The 23,319-nt window shown below is 39.4% G+C and overlaps 2 long non-coding RNA genes across 2 annotated transcripts in view; one reads left to right on the top strand and one right to left on the bottom strand.

Annotated features, from left to right (window-relative positions):
• The window catches only part of LOC133247215 (uncharacterized), a 53,468-nt gene that overhangs the window by 27,008 nt on the left and 3,141 nt on the right, over positions 1-23,319 (bottom strand). Inside the window, exons 2-3 of the long non-coding RNA XR_009736320.1 lie at positions 21,110-21,327; positions 20,213-20,275 (exon numbers count right to left, since the gene is read on the bottom strand). This is a non-coding gene — a long non-coding RNA (uncharacterized LOC133247215). The remainder of the gene's footprint in view (positions 1-20,212; positions 20,276-21,109; positions 21,328-23,319) is intronic.
• On the top strand, positions 10,577-23,246 carry LOC133247216 (uncharacterized). The gene is made up of 3 exons (XR_009736321.1): positions 10,577-13,204; positions 14,727-14,827; positions 22,900-23,246. It is a non-coding gene; the product is annotated as an uncharacterized LOC133247216 (long non-coding RNA).

Genomic DNA, 23,319 nt, shown 5'->3' with positions numbered 1-23,319 from the left:
CACAGCTATTTTTAAGGCCTCCCCAGACAGCCATTTTGCTTTTTTGCATTTCTTTTCCATGGGGATGGTCTTGATCCCTGTCTCCTGTACAATGTCACGAACCTGATTCCATAGTTCATCAGGCACTCTATCTATCAGATCTAGGCCCTTAAATCTATTTCTCACTTCCACTGTATAATCATAAGGGATTTGATTTAGGTCATACCTGAATGGTCTAGTGGTTTTCCCTACTTCCTTCAATTTCAGTCTGAATTTGGCAATAAGGAGTCCATGATCTGAGCCACTGTCAGCTCCTGGTCTTGTTTTTGCTGACTGTATAGAGCTTCTCCATCTTTGGCTGCAAAGAATATAATCAATCTGATTTCAGTGTTGACCATCTGGTGATGTCCATGTATAGAGTCTTCTCTTGTGTTGTTGGAAGAGGGTGTTTGTTATGACCAGTGCATTTTCTTGGCAAAACTCTATTAGTCTTTGCCCTGCTTCATTCCGTATTCCAAGGCCAAATTTGCCTGTTACTCCAAGTGTTTCTTGACTTCCTACTTTTGCATTCCAGTCCCCTATAATGAAAAGGACATCTTTTTTGGGTGTTAGTTCTAAAAGGTCTTGTAGGTCTTCATAGAACCACTCAACTTCAGCTTCTTCAGCATTACTGGTTGGGGCATAGACTTGGATTACTGTGATATTGAATGGTTTGCCTTGGAAATGAACAGAGATCATTCTGTCGTTTTTGAGATTGCATCCAAGTACTGTATTTCGGACTCTTTTGTTGACCATGATGGCCACTCCATTTCTTCTGAGGGATTCCTGCCCGCAGTAGTAGATATAATGATCATCTGAGTTAAATTCACCCATTCCAGTCCATTTCAGTTTTCTGATTCCTAGAATGTCGACATTCACTCTTGCCATCTCTTGTTTGACCACTTCCAATTTGCCTTGATTCATGGACCTGACATTCCAGGTTCCTATGCAATATTGCTCTTTACAGCATCAGACTTGCTTCTATCACCAGTCACATCCACAGCTGGGTATTCTTTTTGCTTTGGCTCCATCCCTTCATTCTTTCTGGAGTTATTTCTCCACTGATCTCCAGTAGCATATTGGGCACCTACTGACCTGGGGAGTTTCTCTTTCAGTATCCTATCATTTTGTCTTTTCATACTGTTCATGGGGTTCTCAAGGCAAGAATACTGAAGTTGTTTGCCATTCCCTTCTCCAGTGGACCACATTCTGTCAGATCTCTCCACCATGACCCGCCCATCTTGGATTGCCCCACGGGCATGGCTTAGTTTCATTGAGTTAGACAAGGCTGTGGTCCTAGTGTGATTAGATTGACTAGTTTACTGTGAGTATGGTTTCAGTGTGTTTGCCCTCTGATGCCCTCTTGCAACACCTACCATCTTACTTGGGTTTCTCTTACCTTGGGCATGGGGTATCTCTTCACAGCTGCTCCAGCAAAGCTCAGCCATTGCTCCTTACCTTGGACGAGGGGTATCTCCTCACCGCCGCCCTTCCTGACCTTCAACGTGGGATAACTCCTCTAGGCCCTCCTGTGCCTGTGCAGCTTTTGTGGTTTAGCAATAGCCAAATAAACTGCAATCAATTTATTTATTGTTTAGTCTATGTGAGTGGGCTACATTGACTAAACACTCAAGATCTTCCCACAGAAAACTGAGTCCCTTACTGTGCTCTATCTTCTTTATTTTATTTTTTCTTCAAAACATTTGGTAACATAACCAGCTTTCACTGTGCTAATGAAAGCAAAGTTTAGGTGCAGATTACTTTAAGGTGAATGAGATCAGCTGTGAAACATTGCTTTAAAATACAAAGCAAGAGAATTGAGTTTTCTCAGGCTTTTAAAAGAATTCTCACCAAAATATTCTTTCCCTGAGAAATAAACAGGATTGCTCCCTTGAATCTCCACCTGGTTCTTCATTTTTTTTGCTGATAGTTTTTTTTTTTTCCTCACTCTTCTTATGTGATGGTAACATTTGTTTCTGGTGGTGTCTGCTCACACCCTGTTTGCACTGCTTAACCACCCTGGACCATGATCCATCAGACTTTACCTTGGTGCTTCCCAGAAATGACTCCCAAACTTCTTGGGGTTGCATTCCACCCCTTTCCAGTTGTGGTCAGAGAGCAATACAGTGTTCCCGTGGCCTGTGCTCGTAGCAGAAGATAAGGAAGCACCTCTAGTTTATGTCCTCCCCAGTCCTCCCCTTCTGGAAGGAAACTTTTTATCAGCAGGAATAGCTTGTGTGAGAGAAGTCACAGGTTGCCATCAGGTCTGTGTTCAGGGTTCTAGTGTCGCCTTTTTTTTTTAAAAGAAAATCTTGGGTCATTTTCTCTTTTATATACTTTTGTTGTTATTATTTAAAATTTATTTATTTTTGGCTTCACTGTGTGGCATGCAGGATCTTAGTTCCCCAACCAGGGGTGGAACCCATGCTTTCTGCCGAGGAAGTGCAGGGTCTGAACCACTGAACTGCCAGGCAAGTCCTTTGGTGTCACTTTTAAAGGGGCTCAATGTCCTGGCTGACCTCAACCCCGAGGTTGACAGGTTCCTCCAGGGTTGGTGCAGCACTTGGTTCACTGTGCCCCACTCAGATAACAGAAGCCCTAGTGTAGAGCTTGTTTGGGGATTGTGTGCTTTTCATTCTTAAGACACAGGGGACAATCAGAACATGAAGTGTTGGAACTGTGTGCGTGTCCACTTCTGTCCTCCATCACAGTCTTCTGAGTTCCCTGCTCCCCAGTGCATCATGGGAATGGACAACATCATTTCCCATGATGACAAAGGGCACCCTTGAATTCAACTGTTCCTCCTCAAGCTGAGAGTGTGATTTACATCTTCTTCGATAAACAGGCAACTGATTTGGACCAGTATCTTTGAAATACAGAGGATGAGATAGTTGGATGGCATCTCTGACTCAGTGGACATGAATTTGAGCCAATTCCAGGAGATAGAGAAGGACAGGGAAGCCTGGCATGCTGCAGCTCAAGGGGTTGTAAAGAGTTGGACATGGCTTAGTGACTCAACAATGACAAATAAATGGTTACTATTTATAAAGTGTACATAGATAAGAAACTATTTCCTCCTAGCACCAAAGCCATCAGCTGATAAGCACAATAACAATAATTATTTGATGTGAAAATTTGTGACTATGTGACAAGCCCAAGTACAAATAGTAGAGAGGTAAAGTTCAATGTTCTGAACAGTTGGTGAATTTTATGTAGCATCACACTGCCCAGTCGTGAAAACAACACACGCGGGCCCACAGGTCACCTTGCTGATCCTCAGATGGGTCAAACAGACTTCGGCATCAGAGCCTCTTGCCTGCGCTTTCCTCTATCTTCAATACCTTCCCCCCAGCTACTTTTATGCATAACTCCACTCCTTCTCCCCCCAAGTTTCTGTTCAAATATTACATCAATAGATCACCTACTTTTAAGCACCCTGTGTAAAACAGCATCTTCCTATCACCCCCAGTCATTCTCTGTTCCTCTTACTCGGTTTATTTCTCTTCTTGGCACAGATTGCCACCTGACATATTTTTATTTTGGCTTATTGACTTTAAGTCTTTCTTTTGTTCTTTGGTGAATTCTAAGAGACTAGAACAATGCCTTGCACAGCAGAGGCACTGAGTATTAGTCATGGAATGAGTGAATACAGGCAGTCTGGAGACTTTATCTTCCAACCTCACAAGGCAAGACTTATTTTTGGTACTGCTTCAGGTCTGGGATGTTCTTTTTAAGAAATTAATAGAAGTCGTGGAAACAATTTATTAAGTACCTGTCATTTTCTGGTCACTTTTTGTATCACATTGTTTTGTCTCTCTCTCTTTTTCCTTTTGTCTCTGGGATTCAGGCCCCAGGGCCTTTGTTCCTTAGTTTGCATGGTCTGTTTTGCCCATCGCCATTTCCCAGTCCTTTTGGACTGTAGGTCTGTTTCATACCTACCTACATACATTACATGCATATATATTTCCAGATGGACATGACTAGAGATTTCATAGCTTTCATTTTAAAACTTTGGTCAGTTATGCATCAGATAGTACCTATATTATTTTATCTTTATGGGAATTCTATGATAATAATTTTATCCTCGATTAAAAAATGAGTAAGAGGTAGCTCAGAGAGGTCTAACAATCTGGCCAGGGCCACCCAACAAGTAAGAACGGAAGCCATGACATCAAACCATATCCTCGTGCCAAAGCCAAGACTGATGCCGTTTTATTAGATGAGCTCTCAGAAAAAGAGCAAGCAGAGCAAGATATTGTACTGCTTACTGAGCAAAGCTCAGCCTCATGAACAGTAGCTAAGTGCTAGTTTAGCTAAATAGCTTGCAAAGACCTGGCTTGGAATCCTAGCTCTGCCCCTGAAAAGAGTAAGGCATCAAGCCATCTCTCTTTGTCTCTCTAGCTCTGGTTTTAAAATCAATTTAAGTGAGGTATAATTAATATACAATAAACTATACCCATTTTAAGCATGCAGTTTTAATGAGTTTTGACAAATTTATGTACTTTGTAACCACTGGCACAATTAAGATATAAAACATTTTATAAAAGATATATTTCCATCACTCCAAAAAGCTCCTTTGTGCCCCTTCACAGTCAAATTCTCACTCCCCACTCTCTCCCCCTCAAGGAATCAGGCAACTACTTCTATGCTTTGCATCTTTAGAGATTAGTTTGTGTTTTCTAGAACCTCAGATGAATAGAACCAGGCAGTACACATGCCTTTGTGCTGCTGCTGCTACTCGGCAAGACGTGTTTAGATTCATCCATGTTGTTGTGTGTGCCAGAAGTTCATTTTTTAAATTGCTGAATATGCTCTGTTGTATGAAATTTATTTATTCATTCTTCTGCTGATGGACATTTGACTGTTTCCAGTTTAGGTTGTTATGAATAAAGCTGCTGTAACTCTTTCTGTGCAAGGCTTTGTGTAAACATAAGTTTTTATTTCTCTCGGGTAGAGATTTAGGACTGGACTTACTAGGTTGTCCTTGTAAACATGGGAAGTTCATGTTGAATTTTAGAAAAAACTGCCAAACTCTTTTCAAATATAGTTGTACCACTGAGATGTTTCCTAGCACTGCGCTGCTCATTTGTAAAATGAAGATGTTTGATTGCTGCTGCTGCTGCTAAGTCACTTCAGTCGTGTCCGACTCTGTGAGACCCCATAGACGGCAGCCCACCAGGCTCCACCGTCCCTGGGATTCTCCAGGCAAGAACACTGGAGTGGGTTGCCATTTCCTTCTCCAATGCATGAAAGTGAAAAGTGAAAGTGAAGTCGCTCAGCCGTGTCTGACTCTTCTTGACCCCATGGACGGCAGCCCACCAGGCTCCTCCGTCCATGGGGTTTTCCAGGCAAGAGTACTGGAGTGGGGTGCCATTGCCTTCTCCAAATGTTTGATTAGATGATCTCTAAATTCCCTTCTGTTTTGTGATTCTAGGACCTGCGGTGCTAGAATTTTTGCCTTTTCCTGTCTCAAGGTAGTATCATTTGTTATTCCCTCTTTTTCTTAATGTATCTTTTTTGCTTGTTTGGCAGCACTGTGTGGCTTCCAGGGTCTTGGTTTCTCAACTAGGGATTGAACCTGTGTCCTCAGCAGTGAAAGCACAGAGTCCAGGGAAAGCTCTAGACTACCAGGGAATTCCCTTCTTTCACATATCTTAATTTCTATAGATTTGTCTTGTTCCTGTTAGTGTTGCTGATGCTGATAATGATAAGAGAAAGTCATCATTTTTTTGATAAATTTATGTGTCAAGCATACTGCCAAGTGTTTTACCTAATTTTTTCTATCTAATCCTCACACGAAGCATTTTCAGTAGATACCATTTTTTATAATCTATCTTTGTGTTGAAGCAACTAAAGATCAGAGAAGTTAAGTAATTTCCCCAAATCAACAGCATCATTAAGTAGCAGAGTTGGGAAGCAAAATTAGGTCTGTCTTGATCACTTCTAAATTACTAATTTCTTAGCTTTTGCTCCGATGTCCTGGCTGATACTTCATCTTTTATATGACCCTAAGATCTGCCTGGCCCAATTCTGGACCTACTTCACCTTCTTAGTGTTGTTTACCAGTTTTTCTTCTACACCCTGGCGTGACATTAGTGTTCAATGATCCAGCAACTTTCCAGAAGGCAACAACAACAAAAAAAGCAGTTTAGAGTGAGGCAAGCTTAAGATCATCTTATTTATGTCAGCTCCATTAAGTTTTCATTAACGGTCAGAATGGGCTTTCTTAAATCAGCATAATGCCAGTAAGCATTACTTTGAAAAAAGAAATGCTTAACTAATAAGATATCCTGTCTACATTTTGTCTGAATCTAGAAAGCCCAGTCACTTCAAAGCATCATAGAGGTCATTGCTATTTTGCACTGGACAATTAGCATCCTCCTTCTCGTCAAGTGGTGAAATTACCATGTAGCTCTTTGCAGATCAGGACGTATTAGTGGCTCTTCATGCTTTTCTATGCAGTCATCATTAGGCATAACACGGACTCGGATACTGAATATTATCATTTAGATTAGTGAAGAATTGTGTGAATATACGAAGCATTTCCCTCTCAATTGTTTTTCAGTATATATAGGGCAAAAACCAAAACTGTTATCACTCTCATTCTTCATATGACCATATAACTCTTAAGCTTCACTATGCGGCTTGTGAGTAAACCATTTCTGGCTTTCACATTATTTATAGTGCTTATCAAGCAATACCATTAAAAAAAGTCAAAAACATTTATTGACCTTAAAGAGTCCTGATGGGACTTCTGAAATTGCTTTTCCCGAAGTGACCTCTGCTCTACTCTCCACCTAGAGACTTGAGGAGTTGACTCAAATCCCCACTCCCTCATAAGTCTGTTCTGACTATTTTATTTTCACTCTTCTCAGTTTTTGAATTTCCAAATCATTTATAGTCACCTCTGGACATTTTAAATTTTAATTATGTGTTGTATTTTATCACTTGTGTTTCACTTGTAGAGAGACATCTTGGAATCCAAGACGGAGTATGAACACTGAATTCAGACAAATATGGGCTTTTCCATTTAAAAATGATGTGACTCTGGGCAAACTCCATGTCTTCTGTAGGACTCAACTGCCTCATCTTGAGAAGCAGATAGCACTGCTTACAAATTATTGTAATAATAGCTGTCTCATGAGGTCCGTGCAAACCTTAAATGACTTAATACGTGGAAACGGGCATGTGGAAAAAGCCAAACAAATGGGAGCCTCTCACCCTTTCCCCCTGTGGAGATTTTAAATTCCCTGAGGTGGAACCGGGTCTTGTGCCTCTGAACGTATCGCGTCCACGTATTCATTTAATACAAACTTGTTTAGCACCTGCTTTGCACTAAGCAAAGAACTCAGGACTGTGAATAGTCATGAACAAACCAAACTTCCCTTTCCTTGTGGACTTACGATCCAGTAGATTGTATTCCCTCGTAGCTCAGTTGGTAAAGAATCTGCCTGCAGTGCAGGAGACCTGGGTTCGATTCCTGGGTTGGGAAGATCCCCTGGAGAAGGAAATGGCAACCCACTCCAGTATTCTTGTCTGGAGAATCCCATGGATATAGGAGCCTGACGGGCTACAGTCCATGGGGTCGCAAAACTCTGACACGATTTAGTGACTAAATCACATCAGATTGTATAGACATATACAATGTCTTGCCTGACTTATGATGGTTCAATGTAAGATTTTGTTGTTTTGAGTTTTTAAATTTTATTTTTTATTTTTTACTTTAAGATGATGTGAAAGCAAAATGCATTCAGTAGAAATGGTACTTTGAATTTCGATCTTTTCCCAGCCTAGCAATATTTTGTACGAGGCTCTCTTGTAGCACTGGGCAGGAACAGGCTGCAGCTCCCAGTCAGCCCCACGATCATGAGGGTGAACAGCCTATACAATGACAACCATCCTGGATCCAGATCCCAAGTCTGTTTTTCACTTTCAGTACAGTATCCAATAAATTACATGAGCTATTCAACACTTTATTCTAAAATAGACTTTGTGTTAGATGATTCTGCCCAACTGAAGGCTCATGAAAGTGCTGTGAGCACATAGGCTAAGCTCTGATATTCAGAAGGTGAAGTGCATTAAATGTGATATCGATATATGGTATTTCTAACTTAGGGTGGCTTTAGCAGGATATAACCTCCAACTCTTGCTGGAGTAGAGAAAAAACATATTTATGATGGTGCCTCTTCTCACTCACTTCATGTTTGTATTTCCTTTTTTTTTTTTTTTTTAGAGCTGCTGTGGAGATTATATTTAGGCAAAAGAGCGGGTGTCTTGTCCATTCACATTCAATCTTTTCAGACAGAGTCTTCTCAGATTGTGGGGTGTCAAAGGGATCAGTTGTACCCCAGCAAGTAGATCATATTCAGAGGTCAGAGTTCCCCATTTTCTGGAGGGTTTCTGAAAGGGGAAGGTTATAGGTCTAGAAGGGGAGGGTTACAAATCTGATGCCCTCCCAGCGCCACCCATACCCTTCCTGGGGTTGGGAGGGCAAACGTTAAAGTGTTTACCATGGGTTAGGCACTGCATTAGATACCAAGAGGACTTCCCCGAAAGCTCAGTTGGTAAAGAATTCACATGCAATGCAGGAGACCCTGGTTCAATTTCTGGATTGGGAAGATCCCCTGGAGAAGGGATAGGCTACCCACTCCAGTATTCTTGGCCTTCCCTTGTGGCTCAGCTGGTAAAGAATCCACCTACAATGCAGGAGATCTGGGTTCGATCCCTGGGTTGGGAAGATTCCTGGAGAAGGGAAAGGCTAACCACTCCAGTATTCTGGCCTGGAGAATTCCATGGACTATGAGTTGGACACAACTGAGTGACTTTCACTTTAGGTACCAAGAATAATTTTGCATTGAAGAAATGTATGATTTAGTTAGGAAATCAACTCACATGCACTTAATTGAAAAGATAAATTGTAACACAGAGCAAGACCATTTCAAGTAAGAGGAGGCCCAGAGCAACTAAGATTACTAGATAAAATACAAAATTCTTTCCTAAAAGCATTGAAGATGTAACATGGGATGGCAAGGAATTATTTAAGAGTTGTGGTTTAGAGAGGTGAGCAGATCACTGCTTCAGCTCTGAGGACGTTTGCTGATCTAGTTTAAATTAAGCTGTCAAACACAGCTGTGGGTTTGAAGGGCTTATTATGAAGGGGAACCGAAGTGAAAGTTCAGAACCTCCCAAAACACGCCAGGTTCGTCGTCAGATCTGGTCACCATCACAGGCGATGCTGGGCAGATAGGTCAGTAGAAGCTGAGTGAAGTCTGAGACTTAAGTTCAACCTAAGTAGAACACCTAGGTGCTGGTTGTAGGCAGAGAAGAAAATCTCGTGTAAAGCCATGGACTAGACCAAGTGCTCAGCCCAGAGCCAATGGAGAATGGGAGGCAAACTTGGACTTTTAGTTGGAGTTTGGGTTTGAGCAGCTGGATCTTTTAAAGCCAGGCTTTAAAAAAAGCTGGGCCAGGCTGAACATCTCCAGGCATTCCTCAATTGACTGTGCTTTGTTTCATTGCACTTTAAAGATACTGCATTTTTTTTTTTTCATTTGTGGCAACCCTGCATCAGGCAAGCTATTAGCACCATTTTTTTTTTCAACAGCGTTTGCTCACTTTGTGTCTCTGTTACATTTTGATAATTCTCACAATATTTCAAGCTTTTTATTTTTAAGAATCTTCAATACTGAAAAAAAAAAAAAGAAAGAAATATTTGTTCTCATGTTCAAGAGACCTCCACATGTCCCTGCAGCCCTTATAGTGACTTCATGCATAAATGGGACAACCTTTAGTTGATTAAAATATTTCATTAGTCTGAACATATCTCTCCTTGACCTCGTCTATTAATGAAGGTATTAATTTCTTTCCTTAGATCCTTCAATCATGGACAAAGGGATAGTCAATAAATTATATGATTTTGAGGAATGCAGTGGAAGGAATTTTTAAATCTCTGTGGCACACAAAACAGTGTTGCTTTTTCTAATTGTCATGGCCTTCTTTCCTGTGACATTTAGAACTGAGATTTAGGTAGCACAGGGTATTGATATTTAGTGAGACATATTCCACATCAGTGTTATTTCTTTACATCAGTAAAAAAAAAAAAAAAAAAAGAACAACAATAATAATGGCTTCAGCAACTAGTTTGAGGAAAAAAAAAAAAGAATCTTCAAGATTCCTCCATGTTTTAGCAGGTCTCAGAATTTCATTTCTTTCTAATGCTGAATTTTATCTCTCTCTCTCTCTCTCTCTCTCTCTCTCTCTCTATATATATATATATATATATGGATGACACTTGCATTGCTTTCATCTTTTGGCTGTGTATAATGCTACTATGAAGGGTACAAATAGAATATACAAATATCTGTTTGAGTGTCTACTTCAGATTCTTTGAAGCATATATTCAGGAGTGGAATTGTTGGATGATATGGTAATTCTGGGGCTTCCTCGGTGGCTCACAGGTAAAGAATCTGCCTGCAATGAGGGAGACTTGGGTTCGATCCCTGGGTCAGGAAGATCCTCTGGAGAAGGGCATAGCAACCCACTCCAGCATTCTTGCCTGAAGAATCCCATGAGCAGAGGAGTCTGGCAGCCTACAGCTTTCTTTACAGTCCAACCCTTACATCCATACATGACTCCTGGAAAAACCATGCCTTGACTAGACGGACCTTTGTTGGCAAAGTAATGTCTCTGTTTTTTAATATGCTGTCTAGGTTGGTCATAATTTTCCTTCCAAGGAGTAAGTGTCTTTTAATTTCATAGGAACTGCCATATACCTAGAAATATTTTAAAATATTTATGCCTAGTGGGATCCAGGCCTCCAGATTTGTTTCTTTATCTTCCAAGTCATTTTAATGTGCACTCAAGATAGAGAACCACCACCAGAGCCAACAGTGAGGTTTCAGCTTCCTCTTCTCTGATCAAGCTTTTCCATCATTATTGTATATGGGATGGTGCTTTGTGATCAGTGATCTTTAACGTTTCTACTATGGCTCACTGAAGGCTCAAATGATGGTTAGCATTTTTTTAGCAGTAAAATATTTTAAAATTAAGGTATGCACATTAATTATAATAAAAATACATAAAGGTATGTGTTTTAAAGACATAATGCTTTGTATACTTAATAGACTGCTGCTGCTAAGTCGCTTCAGTCGTGTCCAGCTCTGTGCGACCCCATAGATGGCAGCCCACCAGGCTCCACCATCCCTAGGATTCTCCAGGCAAGAACACTGGAGTGGGTTGCCATTTCCTTCTCCAATGCATGAAAGTGAAAAGTGAAAATGAAGTCGCTCAGTGGTGTCCGACTCTTCATGACCCCATGGACTACAGCCTACCAGGCTCCTCCATCTATGGGATTTTCCAGGCAAGAATACTGGAGTGGGTTGCCATTGCCTTCTCTCTACAGTACAGTATATACATAACTTTTATGTGCACTGGGAAATCAAAACGTTCATGTGACTTGCTCTATTGTGATATTCACATTATTGTGGTTTTATGGAACCGAACCTGCAATATCTCTGAGGCATGCCTGTAATATAAAACAATAGTGAAGGAAAAGACTTTTCACCATATGAGGCTTTTATTGTCACCAATGTTTGATGAAATGTTAACATTTGGTCCCCATTTTATTCCCTTCCCCCAATTCCAGCTATATTAAAGAGTTAAATGTAAAATGTTCACTTATTATCACAAAAAAGAAAAACTTCAAAGAAATATGTTATCATGTAATTCTGGAATAGTGAAGACTTTCTACATTTAAAAGCAATGGTAAATATCAAGAAGAAAATATTAAGAGAAGTAATTCTACTAAAAGAAAAAAAACTTGTGTTTAAAAACAAAACAAAATATTGGTAATAGATTTGCAGTAAATATAACCAAGGGTTAATATTTTAAAACAAAAAGAATATACTAAATCTAAATTAAAATGCTAAGATCCCAATAGGTAGTTAACATGAAGAGATATTAATAAAAAATAAACATAACTAGGTAAACTAAAGGATATGTTAACATTGATATTTGTTGTAGTTATGTCCAACTCTTTGCAACCCCATGAACTGCAGCATACCAGACTTCCCTGTCCTTCACTATCGCCCAGAGTTTGCTCAAACTCATGCCCATTGAGTCAGAGATGCCATCCAGCCATTTTATCCTCTGTCACCCCCTTCTCCTCTTGCCCTCAATCTTTCCCAGTCAGGGTCTTTTCCGATGAGTCAATTTTTCCATCAGTATTGGAGCTTCTGCATCAGTCCCTCCAATGAATATTCAGGGTTGATTTCCTTTAGGATTGACTGGCTTGATCTCCTTGCAGTCCAAGGGAATCTTAAGAGTCTTCTCCAGCACCACCATTTGAAAGCATCAGTTCTTCAGTGCTCAGCCTTCTTTATGGTCCAACTCTCACATCTGTACATGACTTCTGGAAAAACCACGTGTGTGCTTAGTAACTCATTTGTGTCCGACTCTTTGCAACCCCATGGATTATAGCCCACCAGGCTCCTGTGTCCATGGAATTCTCCAGGCAAGAATATTGGTGTGGGTTGCTATTCCCATCTCCAGAGGATCTTCCCCTCCCAGGGATTGACCTGGGTCTCCTGCATTGCAGGCAGATTCCTTACCATCTGACCCACCAGGAAAAACCATAGCTTTGACTATAATGGACCTTTGTCAGCAAAGTAATATCTCTGTTTTTTAATATGCTGTCTAGATTTGTCATAGTATTATCTAATATTTAATATTATAATATTAGATAATATTTATTGAATATTTATTATATGCTAGATGCCATGTTATGTACTTTGCACATATTATTTTATTTAATCCCCACAAACCTTTAAACTAGGTTCTATTAAGACCCTAGGTTTATAGATGAGTAAGTAGCAGGGGAGGTTAGGTGGCTTTGTGGCTGAGTTTTCTCTCTCAATTCTTTTTGTATTTATCATATTTGTGTGTGTGCTCAGTTGCTAAGTCATGTCCAACTTTTTGAGACCCTGTGGACTGTAGCCCACCAAGCTCCTCTGTCCATGGGATTTCCCAGATAAGGATACTGGAGTGGTTGCCATTTTGTTTTCCAGATCTTCCTGATCCAGGGATTGAACCTGAGTCTCCTGCTTGGCAGGTGGATTCTTTACCACTGAGTCACCAGGGAAGCCCTTATTGGAATTAGCCTGTTGTTATTCTCATTATCTTTATCAAGGTAAGAATCAATAAGTATTTATCATTTATTATGCACACAAGCATGCTAAGTCTCTTCAGTCGTGTCCAACTCTTTGCGACCTATGGACTGTAACACCAGGCTCCGCTGTCCATGGGATTCTCAAGGCAAGAATACTGGAGTGGGTTGCCGTGTCCTCCTCCAGGGGATCTTCCTGACCCAGGGATTGAACCAGCATCTCTTGAATCTCCTTCATTGGCAGGCAGGTTCCTGGTAGGCTACAGTTCATGGGATTGCAAGAGTTGGAGACAACTTAGCACTGTCTTTCTTTACCGCTAGCAAAACCTGGAAAGCCCTGTTGTTTATTCTAATCTATAGAAATAGTGTCAGATTCATTTCACTTTACAGTATTACCTTTAGCAGATTCTAGCGCATTAGAGTTATCTAATCTAGGGATACTATGAAAATAGGTACTTTAAATCATTGAATTAGAATACAATATTATATAAAAGTCAAGCTTTTCTATGTAATTTATAGGATCTGATTTTAAAAAGCTACATGATTTTAGGATTACAATCTTAAATTTCTTTTGGAACCTTAGGCAAAAAACTTGGGAAAATTTTTAGAGAGGTAGTGACAAGAGAAAATTCTTTTTTTGGTCTGTATAGGGTATTCTTGTTTGTTTAATTGTTTTGTTTTGCTTTGCTTTTGGTCTATTCTTGCCAATTTTAAAACCTCCCCCTTTAAAAAATTACCTTTCTTTTTAACTCCTAAAGGCCAAGAGTTTAATTTTCAATGAACTTTATAGAAGTCCATATGCATTGCATAGATTTGGTAAATATACTTGACAGATGATAATTTCAGAAGATTTTGTTTATTGAAGCTGACAAAAAAAAAAAAAAGACTTGCAAACCAATTGATTCCAACATCTGTCATGTTTGGACCGAGTGTTTAAACCACAGTTTGAATGTAAATTGAGTTTTGGCTGGCAAACAGGTTCATATTTCAGAAATGGTTTACCTCAAGAACATTTTGAGGATAAATGTTTTTTACCTTTTCCAAACGTTTATGCTAATTCAAGCTTGGGCGAGTTTAAAGGCAGAGGAGAAAACTCTGGGCAAGGGAGGGATTAAAGACAGTGGTGAGAAGGCTGTAGCACTATTATCCCAGCATGAAGACATGCATATTTGATTTCTCTTTTCCCTTCTTAACTCTTATCAAATCAGTCAACCAGTCTTGTAAATTCGCTGCCTACAGTATCTCTCCAATGGTTCCTTTCTTCCCTCATTTGCAACGCTAGTATCCCAATTTAGTTCCCAACCCCCTTACTCCTAGGCTATTATAATAACTTAATATTTCATTTCCTTGGTTCTGGTTTCTCCTACCTTCATTCTGTCTCACTCAGGCCGCCAAACACGTTTTCTTAAAGGACAGCCTTCCCCATCTCACTCTCCCACACAGAATTTTTATTGCTTTCTCTAAGTTTGAGCTCCTTAGCTGATACTGCAAATTTCTACATCTAATTGGGACACCACACATTTGGTCTAATTTGCCTGCTTTTCAGGTGTTTCCAGCAGTCTGGAATGGTGAGACGTTCCCACTTCCTGCCTCTTACTACTCTCCAAGCATATTTTACACAATCCTGGCTGCATGGTTTTTGTTCAGGTAATTATCCATTTTCTCAAATTTGGTGTTCCATTTTAATAATATATTTTGAGGTTGTATAAGGTTTGTCTAGATTTCCTGGGCCTAGGTGTTGCATTTTCCTCCTTTTTAAATAGACTCTATTTTTCAGGAAAGTTTTATGTTTATAGCAAAATTGAGTGGAAAGTACACAGAGTTCCCATATAGCCCTTCCTCCCACACAGGCACAACCTTTCCTACTATAAACACACCAAATCAGAGCCGTGCACTTGTCACAGCTGATAAACCTCCATCAAAATTATCCAAAACCATCGTTTACATCAGGGTTCATTGGATCTATCTTCCATTTTAATATCACACAGAATAATTTCACTGCCCTAAGATTCCTCTGTGCTCTTTTTTTTTTTTTTAATAACTTTGACTTCTAGCCTCTTCTTTAAAATAAGTTATTTATATATTTATTGACTGTGCTGGATCTTTGTTGCTGGGCGCAGGCTTCTCATTGCACTGAAAACTGCCTTACTTAGCTGTGGTAGAGAATACACAAGGCAAAGAAACTGCTTTAAACATGAAACTTGAAAAATTGACAATGCCAGGGGGAAAACGTCTTTGCATTATTCCCCTCTTATGAGTGCATGTACAAATCTGATTTGTAATATGAGCAGCAGACTTTTTGAATGAGGAAAAAAATTAATATGTGCAAATGCGTGATATATGATACAAAAAAGAATGGAAAAGCCACATGCTTATTCTAATAAATTAAAGAACCAACATAAAATAAGAGGTGTTTTGATAATCTCAGTCCAGAAAGAGGCAAGAGCAATTCTCAAATAAGGTTTCATTTAGCCTTTCTACATCCATATGCATTGTACCTCAATTTTCATAAAGTACACATAAAGAAAAACACCAATACAGTATACTAACGCATATATATGGAATTTAGAAAGATGGTAACAATAATCCTGTGTATGAGACAGCAAAAGAGACACTGATGTATAGAAAGTCTTATGGACTCTGTTGGAGAGGGAAAGGGTGGGAAGATTCGGGAGAATGGCATTGAAACATGTATAACATCATGTATGAAACGAGTTGCCAGTCCAGGTTCGATGCACGATACTGGATGCTTGGGGCTGGTGCACTGGGACGACCCAGAGGGATGGTATGGGGAGGGAGGAGGGAGGAGGGTTCAGGATGGGGAACACATGTATACCTGTGGTGGATTCATTTCGATATTTGGCAAAACTAATACAATATTGTAAAGTTTAAAAAAAAAAAAAGTAGAGCCAAAAATTGGCAATTAAATATCCAACATTTACGTATTTGTTCGTCTGGGTTGCTTTATAATGGTCTGTTGTTTTGATGCTTGATAAAAAGCCTGTAAGTTTAGTGAAACTCAGCAAATACACTTACAAGATTGGGAGTTAGACTGGATTTGAATGCAGGCTTGGGAAATTGATATTCTCGAGCCTCATCTTCAAATGATGAAAATATTTAGAGATTTTGCTGGATTCATTAGTAAATAGAGGTAGAATAACTAGCACAGAACTCAACATTCAATAGAGGATGGGGATAAATCTTATCGTGAGGACAGTGTGGTGGAAATAACCTAGATTGGGGATATGGATGAATTTTATCTGGTCCTGATTGGAGGATTGACTTTTGAGGGATATTTGTGTCATCTTTCCCGCCTTCAATTTCCTCATCTCTAAAATGAGAAAATTGAACTAGATCAGCTGGTTAAACATTTTTATAGTAACCCAACCCTTTGTGTAAATGAAAACTTAAACAAAAAGTCAGTGTTTGGAAAATGATAAAAGCAGAGCTGGTAGGGTTAAATCTAGCAAGTGGAGCAGGAGCCAACCCCTCGACCACCCCTCTCACCACCTCCCAGGGCTGCTCAAGCACCTCCTATGATGTCTTGGACTCAGCAGAGCCTGGGAATAGATGATTGCCAAGATGCTCTGGACAGGTCTTTCTGCTCTGTGGATGTTTCTACAGTGTAATGGCTTGATGATTTTTTTATTAAACCGATAGTTTATTGTGTCTCTCTCAGAAAGAGCCCAGACAGTATTCTTTATGACAAGAATGATAGAATGATGCAGTCTATTTGAACAATTAAATATGCTTAGTGACCATTGCTCAAAACTCATTAAAAGAAAGAACCAATATGGCTTAAGAGCTTGACTTGGTGACTCAGACAGTAAAGAATCTGCCTGCAATGTGGGAGACCTGGTTTGTAGGAGACCTAGGTTGGGGAGATCCCCTGGAGAAAGAAATGGCTAACCACTCCAGTATTCTTGACTGGAGACTTGCATGGACAGAAGAGCCTGGTGGGCTACAGTCTGTGAGGTCACAAAGAGTCGGACCCAACTAACACTTTAACTTCACTTTCATATCTCCAATCAGTCCTGTACAACCATAGCTATCATAACTGGCGAAGTGGAGACAGTGTATATGTTTTTGACCTGTCACTTGATTTCCACCAGAAAGATGTCATCAACTCCCTACAGGTCAAAGCAGAATTCCCAGAGTGAATAAGGTCAATTATTAAAGTTTTTGTGGAATATCCTCAATTCTAATCAGATTTAATTAACTGGATACTAGAGAGTGAAAAAGTTGGCTTAAAACTCAGCATTCAGAAAACTAAGATCATGGCATCTGGCCCCATCACTTTGTGGCAAATAGATGGGGAAACAATGGAAACAGTAAGAGACTTTATTTTCTTGGGCTCCACAATCACTGCAGATGGTCACTGCAGCCATGAAATTAAAAGACACTTGCTCTTTGGAAGAAAAGCTATGACAAACCTAGACAGCATATTAAAAAGCAGAGACATTACTTTGACAACAAAGGTCCGTCTAGTCAAGGCTATGGTTTTTCCAGTAGTCATGTATGGATGTGAGAGTTGGACTCTAAAGTAAGCGGAATGCTGAAGAATTGATGCTTTTGAACTGTGGTGTTGGAGAAGACTCTTGAGAGTCTCTTGGATTGCAAGGAGATCCAACCAGTCTATCCTAAAGGAAATCAGTCCTGAATATTCATTGGAAGGACTGATGTTGAAGCTGAAACTCCAATACTTTGGCCACCTGATGCAAAGAAGCGACTCATTGGAAAAGACCTTGATGCTGGGAAAGATTGAAGGCAGGAGGAGAAGGGGATGACAGAGGATGAGATGGTTGGATGGCATCACCAACACAATGAACATGAGTTTGAGCAAGCCCCGGGAGTTGGTGATGGACAGGGAAGCCTGGGGTGCTGCAGTCCATGGGGTTGCAAAGAGTCAGACGTGACCAAGTGACTGAACTGAACTCTACTCTCACTTTATCTTCAAATTACCCTTTATAGGAGGGGCCATTATGGTCATTTTACAGATGTAGAAAATGTAACTGCATCTTTAAAGAGATCTGAAATCACATTGGCTATTAAGTGGCAAGACCAATATGCAAGCCCAGTTTTCTTGATACCATGTTCAGTCCTCTTTTTATAAGTCATAAAAGCCAGGGAAGATACAGACAGAACAATGTACACACTTTCCTTTACCAAGAGTGTGTTTTTCCTAATCTGCTTGAGAATTCTAAATATTTCAGAGACCCTCTCTGAATCATCTGATGACATAGAGTTCCTAAGGATTCAGGGCAATCTGAATTTTTCAAAGGCACGATGGGTAAATAGTCTTTATGTTTCAAATTATAGTGCAAACATTTCCATCCTGATATTAATATTTATGGATTTTTTTGAGCTTCAATGAATAGTTCTCATGATAATTCCCAAATCTTCAGAAAAACCTTGCTTTCATAAGTAACAAATTGTGTCATTATTCACATCTGTTCTCATTTTCTATAGGCTTAAAAAGTCCCTATTTATTATGGGAGCCAAAAGAAATCACTCTTCACCAGTGTCTATCGAATTCTGGCTCGTTTTCTCACTTAATTCTTTATTTGCCAATGAAATGCTTATCCAAAATAAATAAGGGACCTACTAAACTGCGGCGATTAACATGCAAGTAGTCTCAGATTCCATTCACTTATGGAAATGGAGTAAAATCCAACATTTTAGTTATGCTGTTGTGATGTCAGTGGCCCAGTTAGGCTGTTAGAACTGCAGGAGTTACTACTTTAATATCACATTAGCACATCATTAACTTGAACCATACCAAAGCAGTATGAAAACGAACAATTTTCATTTTTTAAAAGAGACAATATGAACTTTTCCTGCTGCTTAAATTTGTTCCACGTGTCTATTGGGATGGGGGTGGTAACAGAGGATATGTGGAGTACAGTTACATTTTAAATTAATAACAAGTTATTCTCGAAAAGGGTGTGTATATTTAGAAATTAAATCTGGGGTATATTTTTAAAATGAAAAATTAGATGAATCCTTATATATTAAATTTTTTTGTATACCTTTTTCTGTATAATTTTGTATACCTTTGTTAGCTGCCTGAAAATCTTTTCTGGATCAAGATGGGTTAGAAACAAGCAAGTAAGCAAACAAATACATGAAACACTATCTTTTCTATTTCCAGATTATGCCTACTGACTGAAGCTCTAAAGAAATATTTTGAATGGATGATTTTAAAATGCTATTATCTACGTGGCCTAATTATTATTACTTTTTAATTTGATACACATATCCCATTTTATTTTTATTATAATTTCAAATTGTAAAGTACTTTACAATTTCTATGTGATGCAGTGGTAAAGAATCCATCTACCAATGTAGGAGACTCAGGTTCAATCCCTGGGATGGGAAGATACCCTGGAGGAGGAAATGGCAACACACTCCAGTATTCTTGCCTGGAAAATTCCATGGACAGAGGATCCTGGTGGGCTACAGTCCATGGGTTTGGAAAGAGTCAGACAGAACTGAGCACACATGCACTTACAATTTCTAAAACACTTGAATAGATAATAGCATTATTTCATCTTCATGTAACCTTGTAATATGGTCAGAGCAAATATCCACCTCTTCTTCACACAGATGAGGAAATTGGGTTTTGACACTTTAATGCTAAATGACATCCTAGGTCAACACAAATCCATTTCCATTGTTTGTTTCTGGATGACTTTGGAAAAAATTACTACTCTATGCCTCAGTTTTGACATCTGTAAAATGGGAACAAGCAGATAAGTATTGCAAGATTGTTGTGGGGAATAAATGAGATAGTCCATAAAAATCTTAGTATAGCACCTGAAACATGACAAATATCTATAACTATTAACTGCTGTTATTATCATAGTTTTTGAAAGAAGACTGCTAAAGATAATTGTACTACAGAATGAAATTATAATACAGTATGAAACTGTTCTCACACTGTTGCTACGATACTTGTATAACATTACTTGTATAATGTTAATTGTCCACATATTTTCTTTAGATTGATTTCCTCATAATTGCTTTTGGTACCTTTACTCCTGGGGTTCATTTTCTTTCTTGCTGATGTGTGTCCTTCTGTACTTTCATGAGGGCCTGCGAGGAGTAAAGATGTTTACATTTTGTACATCTGAGAAAAGTTACAATTTTTGTCTTCATTCCTAAATGATGATTTAGCTGAAGGGAGACTCTGGTTGTTGACAGTGAGAAAGCTGGTGTCCCTCTGACTGTCATCCCTCAGTTGGCCATCTGTCCATTCTCTCTGGCAACTTTTAGGACCAGGTGAAGAATCTGGTTATCCTTCCCGCTCTGCACTTGCACTATTATGCACTGATGGAGGAACTTACCTTTATTGATTATATTTGATGTTAAGCTATCACTTTGAATTAGATGCTCATGGATATATTGAAGTAGGCATCACTTAAAATAAAATATCGTTTTCTGCCATTTCCTGTACTAGTTTCTCCTGGAATACCTATTAAAGCATATGTTAGAACCTCTCATTCCATACTTCCTGTCTCTAAATTTTCAATAGTATTTTCTCATCCCTTAAATTTTCAGTTAAATATTTCACCTGTATTCTGGGTGATTTTCTCAGATATATTTGTATTCTCTCTTTAGCTGTGCTTAGTTCAATTTTTTATTTAAAGAATTTCTATTTAGATGTTTAAAATCTGCTTTTTACTTTTTAAAAATAATCATTTACTCTTTTTTGCCTTATTTTCTCTTCCTTTATCCCTTGAATAATTAAACATACTATTTCTAAGACTGCATTCTGTTTGCTCTATCCTGAAATCCCTTGGGTATAATTTCTCTTGCAGTTTCTCCTTCTGATATTCTTACATTTTGGCATGGTAGGCTATGGTCTGTGTGCAGATATGGCATGACAGTGCTATGTGGGCATCCCATGCATGACAATGTCATACATACCTTTCTGGAACTCTGGAGAAGATAACAGTTTCATGCTGATGTTTACTCCAATTCTGGGCTTGAAATGTCCAAACTCTTTGGGCCATGTAGGAGTTCAAGTCCCATGGGCAGTACAGATTCAAGCTGCAGAGTCTGGCAGCATAATCTGCTTTTTATCCACGGCCTTGATGTGGACCTTGGTCCTGCTTGCTCTGGTATGGTGATTCAATGCTGGCAAACTGTCTCACACAAAATACATACCAAATAAATGCTTACTGAATGAAAAGTGGCAGAACCAGCCTTCATAAACGCAACTTTTACAAGGCTAGAAACTCCTCTGAACTTACTGGCTTTAGTTGTTTCTTATGACTGTTCACATTCTACGTGTCCTTAAAGAATTGTGTTTGTTTTTATGAAAGTTGCTTGGTAGTGCAGTTTTGCGTGCTAAGTTGCTTCAGTTGTGTCCGACTCTTCATGACCCCGTGGACTGTAGCCCACCAGGCTCTTCTGTCCATGGGATTCTCCAAGCAAGAATACTGGAGTGGGTTGCTGTGTCCTCCTCCAGGGGATCTTCCAGACCCGGGGATCGAATCTGTGTCTCTTATGTCTCCTGCGTTGGCAGGTGGGTTTTTTTTACCACAAGCGCCACCTGGGAAGTTTTATCCTTCACTAAATTATCATTTTTTTCTTTTTTTTTCCCATTGGAAGATACTTGCTTTACAATATTGCACTAGTTTCTGCCGTACGTCAACACGAATTAGCCACAGGGATACATATGTCCCTCCCTCTTGAACCTCCCTCCCATCTCCCACCCCATCCCACCCCTCTAGGTTTAACAGAGCACTGGGCTGAGCGCCCTGTGTCACACACAAATCCCCACTGGCTATCATTTTACATAGGGTAATGTATATGTTTCCATTCTACTCTCTGAATTTGTGATGCTCTCTCCCTCCCATACTGTGTCCGCGAGTTTGTTCTCTATGTCTTTGGTCTCCATTGCTCCCCTGCAAATAGGTTTATCAGTACCATCTTTCTAGATTCCATATACGTTCATCAAATTATCTTTAAATTTAAAAAATTGAAGCTGAAACTGGACATTCTAGAAATTAGGGTCTGAAGACCCCTCTATCAGCTCTTCTTACCCATCCTACCCCTTTAGTAATGATTTGCAAGTTTCCAGAAAGACGATGTTTGCTGTTCTTAAACTATGTGGTTATATAGTTCAAATATGTATCTTTTTTTTTTTTTTCAGATTACTAAAAATCAGGCCCAACCTTAAATTAGAAAATAAATAATCTTGAAAAATAGCCTGAATATCTTGACCACTTTTTGATAATGGTTTCCGGAAACTTATGAAGGACCAGAATAAAGAAGTTGGCTTTGCAAAGGAAACTTCCACACAGAAACTTATTTTAATTGAGAGCAACTAAAAAGAGAAACGGAGAAGGCAATGGCACCCCACTCCAGTACTCTTGCCTGGAAAATCCCATGGACGGAGGAACTTGGTGGGCTGAGTCCATGGGGTTGCTACGAGTCGGACACGACTGAGCGACTTCACTTTCACTTTTCACTTTCATACATTGGAGAGGGAAATGGCACCCACTCCAGTGTTTTTGCCTGGAGAATCCCAGGGACGGGGAGCCTGGTGGGCAGCTGTCTATGGGGTTGCACAAGTCAGACACGACTGAAGCGACTTAGCAAAAAGAGAAATTTTCATGAATTGAGGTATGGAGAAGTCATTTTGACTTATACAAGAGTTAAGTTGAATTTCATGCTAACTAAAACAACCTATTTTCTTGCCCATCAAACAGATACTGCACATCTGCTTTAATTACTAAGGAAAATGACACATCGACCTGAAGTAAAGCATGTCCATGTTAAAATGAAGGATTAAATGTTCCCCTTCCCCGGACACCAATGCTTGATCCTTCCCTTCCAGGCACGAAGGTCATACTGACCCACTGTGGACATGTTGGGGTTTTTTTTTTTTTTGGGAAATCTTGAAGATATGTATCCCTGACTTGTTTAAAGTTTGTTCTGACAAGATAAAAAACTGTGCTGAAAACGAGGCTTCTTGGGAGCAGTTTCATGACTGCTGGGCTATAGTCTTCAGTTTGGCTCAAATAAAACTCTTTTTTATTCTTTTTATTGACTGATTACTGATTATTTTCATTGACATTAATGCCTTTCTAACATAATTACGGTTGCTGGTACAAGATAGAGGGAAAAAG

Source organism: Bos javanicus, chromosome 5, assembly GCF_032452875.1.
Source record: "Bos javanicus breed banteng chromosome 5, ARS-OSU_banteng_1.0, whole genome shotgun sequence".
Taxonomy (NCBI): domain Eukaryota; kingdom Metazoa; phylum Chordata; class Mammalia; order Artiodactyla; family Bovidae; genus Bos; species Bos javanicus.
The sequence above is the reverse complement of the archived record's forward strand: the minus strand, read 5'-3'. Positions and strand labels throughout refer to the sequence as shown.